General features: G+C 36.9%; 1 long non-coding RNA gene across 1 annotated transcript; it reads right to left on the reverse strand.

Moving 5' to 3' along the window:
- Positions 1 to 3273: 3273 nt before the first annotated feature.
- On the reverse strand, positions 3274 to 4571 carry LOC132855326 (uncharacterized). The gene is made up of 3 exons (XR_009649309.1): positions 4260 to 4571; positions 4132 to 4184; positions 3274 to 3442 (listed from the first exon to the last, which is right to left on the reverse strand). It is a non-coding gene; the product is annotated as an uncharacterized LOC132855326 (long non-coding RNA).
- Positions 4572 to 11122: the final 6551 nt, after the last annotated feature.

The following is an 11122-nucleotide window of genomic DNA, read 5'->3' on the forward strand; positions in this document are numbered from 1 at the left end:
CTTCATCATTTATGATCTCACTGGAGTCTGTATCATGTAGCATTTTAGTGAAGGTGGATGTGACACCACCACCACCACCACCACCACCATCATCATCATCATCATCATCAGGAAACACTTAGCTTACAGACAAGCTCTGTCCTAGAATTCAACAGAACTCTACAGGAGTGTCATTTGCTCCCGCTCACATTTAGGCCACAGATTTTCAAAGTGGTTTTTATTCACCTTCACATCCACCACCTGATAACGTCTCTCTACTCACAATTACATTTGTGAAAGGAAATACACTCATATCAGGCCACTGGTGACGTTCCTGCCTAATGATGCAGGAGACGAGTCGAGAAAATGTCTTCAGTGGAGCTTCTGGTCATTGTGAAGTGCACAGTTAAAGGAATACTCACCTCATGAACATTTGTAAACTGACATAATCTCTGAGTGAATCTTTAATGATCTTGATAGTGGTGGGAAATGTTACTCCAGATCATTTGGCTCACCAATAAAAAGAGACTTATTCTGGTTCGGCAATGATTGTTTCATTATTATTTCTAAACCATGTTGCTTGATGTTTGTAAAATGTAAACTAGTTTCAGTAGATTTGCCACTGTGAGTAATATAATACAGTAGAGAAAATAAAATCCAGTACAGTCAAATCATGAGACTCTTGTTTTCGAAGTCTATTGATTCTTCTGTGTAGATTTGGGAGAAGCATATGCTCAGTTACTTCTTCCTCCTGAACACATTCTGGTGTCAGATACTGAACTGGTGTCCTGTGTCTAGGCCTAGTGTGGGTAAGAGATGCTGTGTTTTTATCATCGCTTGTAGAAAAAACACCACATTCAGTAGGAACAGTAGTTAGGGGGCTACTTCAGTCATAGAAATTTTGTGTATGTGAGGCCATGATGTGGCAATGTGTATTCTCACCATTGCACAGTGTCCATCTCTGTTACCTTCCTGCACCTTCACTATTCCTCTTGACATCTCTTTCCTCAGGCACAGCCTGACCTGACCATTCACACCAGTCAATCGTAATCCTTACATTTCCTACCCATAATGCTGAGCAACCTGTCAATCAGGCTTTCTGATGCTTTTGCCAAACAAGGCTTCACCGCTCTTATATAACCTGAGCGAAATACGGGAAATGGAAACATTAAACTGGTCATGTAATAGAGGAGAGGTTTTACTACAGTAGATTATCGTATATAATGGAAGGAAAGGGGGAGTAGATGGGATCAATGGAATGAAGAAGAAATAATTTTGTAAGTCTAAATAAACTCAATACAAACAGAATACCTAAAACCAAAGACGGTGTGTATGAGCAATGAGACTGGGTAATGTTTCACCTGTTTACTATCTATCATTCATCCATTAATCTGTCAGTTCATTTAGCTATCCATCCACACAGGATCATGTTTATGCTTTAAATGCATCCTGTATGTAAAAGTCGCCCCCTAGCGGGGACACACACATACACGCACACACAGACACACACACACACACACACACACACATACACACACACACACACACACACATACACATACACAAACACAAACACACAAACACGATCACATCTTCCTTTTTTATCACAACAACAAAATAAAGAATATAAATATTTTGACCAAGCTTTGGAATCCAGAGGTAATCAACGCTGTAGTGTAAGTGGCTATGGTAGAAACTACCTGATCGTCAGTCCATCTTCCTGCTCAACAGCAGCCATCAATTTTTCTTTTTGATTAGAGTCGACATATACAAGACTTCCTGTAAGACTTTCTGTCAGAACAATGTGCTTTTATCTGTGTGTGTTGGCGCTGAAGCACAGAGCCATGTGTTGAGGCCTGCTTCAGGGGAAAAACTCATGCTGTAGAGCATGAACCTCAATAAGCAAGCTCTAAAAAACAAGAGGATTGTGGGAATTCCTCAGAATGAAGATGTGTGTAATGACTGAGGTTTAAGCTTTGTTATAAGTCTTAATTCACATTCCAGCCACCTTCAGCCACAGGTTCGACACTTAAATCATTTTATTTGAATCATTTATGCCGTTGGATCGAGTATTTTGAATAGAGCTGTGTCTGTTTTGGCGTTTTTACCAAATGCATGCTGACAGACACAAACTGAAGAATTTGAAAAAAAATAAAATAAAATCATCAACAATGATTCAAGCATCTCCAGATTTTCTTCAGTGTATCTGATGAGAGAATAAACTAAAGGCTTGTATACTGATTTAAGAACTTGTGCACCTTCATCTGTGCCTCACTGTTGTTTCTGCCATGTTTAAAGTGTGTTGTCAAGCTTTTGTGGTTAATTAACAGTGTTAGAAACTGTTATCTTTTCAGTGCAGCATGGCTGAACGTCATCTGTATTAGAGTTCGATAGAGAAGTTATATGAGTGGTATCAAGGCTACTGTTCCTAAACATGACTCAGAAACATGAGTTTCCTAGTGGACATGTTGAAAACTTGGTGGAGACTTGATGGTCAGAGTTAAAGTGAGTGGAGGCGTGGCATGGCGTATCTCCTACCTGATTGGCTGTTTTGTAAATCAGTGCAGCACTTAAACATTTCCTATTTCAGAAGGTAATATGCCAATATACACAATGGTAAAGTGGAAAAACTGCACATTTTAACAACAATTCACACTTTAATTACTGTACTGTACTGTAAACAAGGATTTAAGGAATTAAGTACTGTAGGTACTCCAAGGATATGGAAAATGTGAAGATAATTCAGAGTGAAGACATTAATGAAAGCATTTCGCATTGCTGGTGAATTCCTTCCACAATTTCTGCTTGTTCAGTTGTGTTACTCCAGCAGTGTGTTAATTGTGTAAAACTGTAACACAATGTTAAGTGTTAATTCCACACTCTAAAAAATGATGTGTTGGATTTACTTAAAATATGTATGCACCATTATTGCATCACACTTTTTAAGTAAACCCAACTTGGAAAAAAATTACTTAAAATTAACAAGAAAACTGTTGTTATATGTACTTCAATTTTTGGGTACACTCAACATTGTTTACTTAAAAATATAAGTAACATGGTAGAATCTGCTAAGTAACTGCAAGTTAAGTTAACTTAAAATTTAAGCTCATTTATGTTAAAAAAAGATAATTAATTGAGTTGAACCAATGTAAAATTTTAAGTTATTTTAGATCATCAGCTATTGGTCTGCATACTGCACTGCTGCTTGAATGGGTTAAACGCAGAGCACAAATTCCTAGTATGGGTCACCATGTCACTTCACTAAAATAAATTACACATGCAAATCACACATAATAAAGCATTTCACTTTATTTTTTGAAACAGGCTGCAATACAATGGTGAAGCCTAAAACCACACATCATGAATGTACAACAAATGTGTCAAATTAACAAATTTTGAACAAAAAAAACAAACAGGACACTTCCTTGATGCTGCCCCCTTTGCAACACTTTCTTGCTCTGAGCTAGAAAGAGAAAAAAGTTTTATATTTAGTATGAATAGGCAAGACATTGCAGAGTCTTACTAGCATAGACCTTTTCAGTAAAAGATTGTATATACTAATGACGCATCACCTTTTTTTGGCAAAATACTCATATACTGGTAATTTATCAATACTGTTATTTAAAGATATTAATAGATCACGTTTTTGCATAATGTGCTATGCTGAGACCAGCGGATGTCGGAAGCGTGTCACGCCCTTCTGCTCCGCATTTACGCATGCGTAGAAGTTTCTCATTATTATAAGAAAAGTTAAGTTTCAAGCCAAGGTGGTAATTGAACAAAGAACTGCAAAGCGTTACACGGAGCAGGGCGGGAACAGATTCGTCAGAATTCGCCCTTATCTTAATGCAAACATGCCAACGCGATGCATGGTCATATACCTCTGAAATAAACAAATTAACCACTAGAACATTCATTCGATGGAGGCACACTGCTTTTAGGCGGACAATCGCGTGCACACTCGTTCCTCCTTTCATACAATAACTTACTTGTACAAACTGGACTTTCATAAGTATTCAAGTAACACGTTTCTAATTGTTGAAGCTAAATTCGTAGCAATTCCGAAATTCAATTTAAAAAAGTTTCTTTCTTGACCACAAACGCAAACACAAACACAAATAAACGAATGTACGTTAAAATGACAAATCTTACCTCTTTTCAGCGTCTTCGTCTCTTTGCGTTTCAGAAAATATCTTCATCTAACACTACAAACAAGTGTTTATTAATTTCAAAACCTCAAAATCGAATATTTTGCTTAGTTTATTGAAAGTTAAGCTTACCTCTTTCCACCGTCTTCACATGTGCATCACAAAATGGCTCCAGTTTTTTCCAGATTTGCATATCACGTGGCTCACAGTCAAACTTAAAATATTATGTTATAATTACTTAGTTTTGATGCAATTTTAATACTAGTTGACGTGACTTATGTTTTTTCATTATATTTATGCATACATTTAGGTTCACCTTGTAACTTATATATTTATGTTACAGACACTATATATGCTAAGTAGAGGTTGGAAAGTTAAAATTACTTTGTTATTTGTGTTTAGTTTATTTATTTTTAAAAGTAATGGTTGTTCAGCCAACGAATCGTTTTTTAGAGTGCACACAAAGTCTGTGTTTTGATACACCACCACTGAAGGTGTGAAGATTTAATGCTGGATTTATCCTCATGCAAATCTTTAGTCTCGATGGCACAGGAGAAATCCATTAACAGCGCGTTCTCCCGAGTTTTTTATGAGTTTTATATAGATTTGTATCCTTACCCTTTTGTGGCCTTCCCGCTCGGGCTTGTGTGTGAGTGTATGTGTGTGAGGGGTGGGTGTGAACGAAAGAGGAAGAGAGAGAGAGGTGTGTGTGCATTTGACCTAACGTAGGAACGTGGGTCACTTTACCTCGCGCGCTTCACTCCGCAGCAGGTCTTTCCCTCCCCGCGTGCGGTTTTCTTTTCTTTTCCACAGCAACACACACCATCACGAGCTGGGGGTCTGGTTCCGGTGATGATGCAGACGGAGTCGCGGGACAAATGGGGGGAAACAATCTTCTCTGGGGGAAGACTTTCTTCTGTCGGTGATCGGTTTTGCTGTGGATCTGGGGAACGTGTGGCGATTTCCTTACATCTGCTACCAAAACGACGGAGGTAAAGAACTTATTTTGTTTACACTTGTTTATATTTTTATCATCACACGGAACAGTGCTAATTATTTTTCAACGAGAGAGAAGAAACAAACAAAACATGTTTATCAAATAAATAAAACAAAGTACTTTTTTATTTTGGGGAAAAACATCGGATACCTAACATTATTAACCTTGTTTTGGATTGTGTTGGTATAGCTTTTTATTTGTTTATTTATTTATTAAGTTATGTGTTTTTGGTAATATTTAACACAAAAAAATGAAAATGAGAAAAAAGAGAGAAGAACTGCCGCTCTCCGTGGTGCTGAACTCGGAAGATTTTAAAACGAATACAACTGTATATGTGTCCGAATTAGTATTGTAGTTTCTCAGTCACAATATTATTAACAAGTTATTAACAAGTTATAGTTCTTCAAAAAATAAAACTTTAAACGAGAAATCAGACCATTTTCATGCTTTGATAATTTCTAAACAATGAATAACTTTATGAAGCACGCTATGAATTAACAAGAAATAACAGGCTTATATTTTATATATTAAAATTATATGGTTCTATTTATAGTTTTTTTTTAAAGATCAGCTTCTTCCTCAACTTATAAAAGGGGGAGGGAGGGGGGCTTAGACAGAAGACATTTCATTTATATGATGTCATGATGATGTTCTGCTTGATCGTGTTTGAGAATTCTTAATGGTTTATCTTATGGTTTAAAGATAAACCATGTGTTCTATGAGAGAAAGTTTTAATTTTTAATCTCCAATCTACTGTGATGGGGCAGGTAATCAACATTTTTATCTTTGTGGTATAAACATTTATAAACAGTAATATAAACCTGACACAAAATTACTTATCATTTGTCCACACTTTTCCAAACCACTTATGTAGTGCCTTCAGAAGTAGTTGTAGGACCTCATCAAGCTTTTTGGGTTGTCTGACCTTTTCTTCTTCTTCCTCCTCGGTTGCCCATTAGCAGAACTTAGGAATTATACCTATAATTACTTTTGTACAGTTAAACACGGTTCTGGTGCTGACAGATCTGGCATGGGTCCCAGCTCCACCTCCAAATTAGCTACAACTGATACCCCAAAGTTTTACAAGAGTGATGGAGTAAACTCCATAGTGCATGGGCCCTTACAGCTTGAATTGGGAGCCTTTGGTCTTTACTCCTCTAACATGATTGTCTTTTCTCTGCTGCTACATGTTAAATTACTATACACATAAGGGATAGCTAAAGATTTCATACAATTTATTTACAATGCAGTAACCCTTAGGACCTTGAGCCGAAGCAGCTTTAAAATGATAGGAGCCCATGAAGGCCTTGGGGATTTTGCAGACCAAAATCAGACATCAAGGCACAGCAAACGTTAATTACTACACAGTGACAAATGGATAATCAGTCAAGAGACAGATAATAATTTTGTTCTGCCGTGTCAATTGTTATTGTTGTGATGACTCATCCTTCCCCCATCCTCTTCTCTTGTCTCATTTGCCATTTCTCTGGTTTCAAGAAGTTTAAAAGGATTAAGGTCCTGGTTAAAATGGAGTACAAGGAATAATTAGACTTCTTGTTATATGTTATGTTGTGTTGATTGTTTTATTTGTAGTAACATTGTTATTTTGTGTGATGTTTAGGTAATTGATATGTTTGGGCATTGCACTTTTTATTGCATCTATTTCAGTGTTTATTTATCTTGCTGTTTGTTTTCCTATTTATTTTTCTTGTGTAAGCTTTTACGGTCATTCTCACTGAGCTACGGTGGTGTGCTACATCTCATGGTGTTCAGCAGTGATTATATCTGTGACAGGCATTCAATATTTTTTGAATTATTTTTTTATTCTTTTTTAAGCCAAGGAGCTACATCCGGTGCTGTGATTGAAAGAGCTTTAAGATTTCAATTTTAGGATTTAAAACACACACAAACCTCCATATGTCTTTACAAATACAAATAAAATACAATGTTTAGTTGTACACAAATACAATGCTTTAGTGTTCTTTGTACAACTGTGAATTTAAGCATCATTCGTTATTTTATTTTTTCTACAAACATCGGTGTTCAGTGTTCTTGTTGCATTTCTCTCCACCAATAATTAAACACTTTACTGAATACCAATCTCACTTTTACAACCAACAGACTCACTTTTACAATCACTCTTACGATTAATTATATATCATTCAAGTTACTATCAATAAATAAAACAAAAATTCAAAGTTTTTTATCTTAGCAGTCCTCTGAGGCCTGGATCTCAAACGGAGCTGGTTCAGGAGCAAGGTCCTTCTCCTCTAGCTGAAGAAAAGGAAAGGAGAGAAAAACATGTGATATTGCAGTTACAACAAAATCCCAGGCTACCACGCCTTCATCCCCAAAGTGTACTATATATACTGTGTGTGTGTATATATATATATATATATATATATATATATATATATATATATATATATATATATATATATATATATATATATATATTGTACACTTTGGGGATGAAGGCGTGGTAGCCTGGGATTTTGTTGTAACTGCAATTCACCACACAGGCTGCAGGGGGCCCTAAAACATAAACAAACAAACAAACAAACAAACAAACAAATAAATAAATAAATCACCTTCTTTAAAATGACCTAAAATAATCACTCAGGCTAAAGGTTAAAAATCAAATTTAATGTGATGAGGTTCATGAATATATGACTAGAAACACTTTAGGGAACAGAAATAGCTTGCATACACATTATACTGATTTATATATTTTTTATACGCAGTATTAAGTGCAGCGTCATGTGTCTTACGGGAGTCAGACAGTGGGTGAATGTGGCCAGAATGATTCTTCAGTAGTTTAGGATTTGGTGTCCATAAATAAGTGATTAAAGACCCAGACAGCCCTCCGTTGTGTCCCACGTTGAGTAGCGGTGGGATGAGAGAGAGACAGCTGAAGCACAAAAGATGGTTATGACTAATGTGTTGCTTTTTTTATGTATATCCTTGCTCATCTATCTTACATGCATCGCTTTCTTGTCGTGCGTGTTTATGTGTTTCTTTTTTGTTATGTACGTTTATGTTATTTCGTGTCTCGTGTCAATAAATGTGTTACGTAGTATCCTGGGCAGGGCTCTCAAGTTTTGAAGACAGGCAAGAGTGACATCTCCAACCCCACACCCAACCACAACAATGGGCCTACCCTTTTTGCCACCTTCTCTGGGCCAGCATCCTGCAACCTGGCCTTTTTAGGGGGCTTTCCTCTCATGGCAAATGAGAGAATGCTTAGTTGCCTTTTAGTTGACATCTTTGAAAGATGGATGCAATGATTAATGCATCAATGGCCAGGATATCAAATATGACATGATTTTAAAAGTGACCTATAACATTGACAATGCAATACACTTTAATTTATTTAGTACTAATAAAATTATTAAGCCTATTTGGCGAGAGCTGTTTATTGTGACAAAATGTCAGTTATATATGTCATAAAATTTATGACATATAACATTCCAAAACTTAATATTTGAATTAAACAAAACATATTAAATTATACAGTATAGTGCTGTTGGTTAGTAGTTTTATTTTTCTGAGATTTAATTACACAGAATTTAGAATAAGTTCATTATTTTATAAAATGTCATAAAACCGGGGGCCCCCTGGCACCATCTCAGGGCCCCAGTTTGAGAACCACTGGCCTAGACTACTTGTTCTGAGCAGGTGTTGTCAGTGAACTGGCTGTAAAACTGTTGGCTAAGTAACAGACACTCATGAAAAACTGATGCTGATTATCTGGGAAACTTCTCTAACAGCAGTCAAAATGTCATTGTTTGTGTCAAACAAGTTGTGAATTTGTTGTAACATTAAAACAGGAGATCATGACTTACTCTGTGCTCAAAGTGATGCTCGTAGCTCCAGTGGTTTTCTCTGTGGGTGAACGAGGATGATGCTGAACAATTACAGGACATGCTTTTTTTCCCCATTGGTTGTTGTGTTACACCTTACCCAGATACAATAGTGCTATTTTCTGATTGGCTATTGTGTAGCCTCTTTTTTGATTGGCTGATAAGTGGACTCGACTAAGAACTCGAAGGAAGACCCGCTTGATTCCTGCCAGGCTTCCATGGAGGAGTGGAAGAGGACTCTTGTGTCTACCTGTGGCAACCTGCAACTCTCTGGTGAACTCCATGCTCAAGAGGGTTAGGGCAGTGCTGGAAAATAATGGTGGCCACACAAAATATTGACACTTTGGGCCCAATTTGGACATTATCAATTAGGGGTGTACTTACTTTTGTGGCCAGTGGTTTAGACATGGCTATGTGTTGAAAGCTGTACACTTAATGGCTGTGTGTTGAAAGCTGTACACTCTCTACTTTACATTGTAACAGTGTCATTTCTTCAGTGTTGTCACATGAAAAGATATAATAAAATATATCCAAAAATGTAAGGGGTGTACTCACTTCTGTGAGATACTGTGTGTGTATATAGTGTATATATATGACTCTCCTCAAGGGGGCGCTGTAACACCTAGCTGAGCTTCGAGTAAAGAAAGAAACCATCAGTATCTAGTGATTTGCATTCTACATAATCTACAGTTTGTGGAGAAACTGTAATGCTTCACATCAGACTCCACATCTTTGTGTCTTTGTTTAGATGAATAGGGTTACTCAAATATTTTTTGCTCTTATTATTTTGCTAATATTTTTGCTAATTTTTTTTGTTGCTCTAGCGACTAATGCACAATACTAATGGAGATGAAGATGACTGTCTTTATTCTTTCCCCAGCATAAATGTATTTTAAAGTATAACTCTTACATTGACAATTTTAGGAAGCCTGATATGAGGCCACTCTCAGGCCACAGAGGTTATTAAAGCTGTGCGTTTATGTCTCGAGAAATCATTTCAGAATCAACAGAGTTCTGCCCTGGGTCACAAAAAAACAAATAAAAAAAAAAAGATATTGTCTCAGTGGGAGGCAACAAGCCATCAAAGGTTTGTCAAACCTTAGAACTATAAAAGTTTCCATGTTAATGACAGTTTTATATAGAGATATTTCAGTTGCACATATGAAGAACAAAATTAAACACTTTATACTCTCTGGTGTGCCTCCTGGATGGAATAAAGCATTGTGTATGTACACTACTGCATAACTGTAATATCCCTAGAGTTATCTCAGGGATTCTGGATCCTGATTGGTCAGAATGCTTATTCATTTTCTATAACAGCAGCCCTGACAGTCACAGTTTTATATAACATTAATGTGCTTAAAGATTTTCTTTTCTTGTATTTCTGACAGAGAAGACCTTAATGAGGCTGGTATACTGTAATGTGAGTGCACACTGAAGATCACTGTCACCAGTGTGTCATTCATATGTTCATCAAGTTTATCCCAGCATGCAGGGACCAAGCTATAGGAAGAGAGATCTGCAGTATGTTGTGTTCTCTCTGTAGGAACAGGTAAGGTCACAGTTAATTCCAGGTGTGCTGGTGATACGTATTGATGTTCCAGGTGGTTGAAGTATTGGTCCTTCTGTCTCATCGTACAGTGAGATGATTGTGAAGCACAGTCACGTTTAGCTTGGCTGTTGTCTATAAGAGCTGCAGCTAGTATCCACTGAGCATAGTCCATTTTCTTTAATAGATCTTGGTCATTGTGCTCTTTCTGTCGTTGTGCTTTTGGACATTTGCTGCAATATACTATTGAGTAACAGTTATTAATTTAAAAACACATCAGCTGAATTTTTTTGTTTCTTAATGGCCAATAAACGTCAAGGTTTAAGCCAAGGCCAGCCTGTGCATTACTCTGTCCTAGGGGCATGTGGTAGCCTAGTGGTTAAGGTGTTGGTCTACCAATTGGAATGTTGTGAGTTCAATCCCAGGTCCACCAATCTGCCACTGTTGGGCCCCTGAGCAAGGCCCTTGACTCTTAATTGCTCAGCTGTATAAAAAAATGAGATAATGTAAGTTGCTCTGGATAAGGGCGTCTGCCAAATGATGTAAATGTAATAAGGTATTATTATTATTATTGTTGCTGTTGTTA

This window comes from Tachysurus vachellii, chromosome 12 (assembly GCF_030014155.1).
Source record: "Tachysurus vachellii isolate PV-2020 chromosome 12, HZAU_Pvac_v1, whole genome shotgun sequence".
Classification (NCBI taxonomy): domain Eukaryota; kingdom Metazoa; phylum Chordata; class Actinopteri; order Siluriformes; family Bagridae; genus Tachysurus; species Tachysurus vachellii.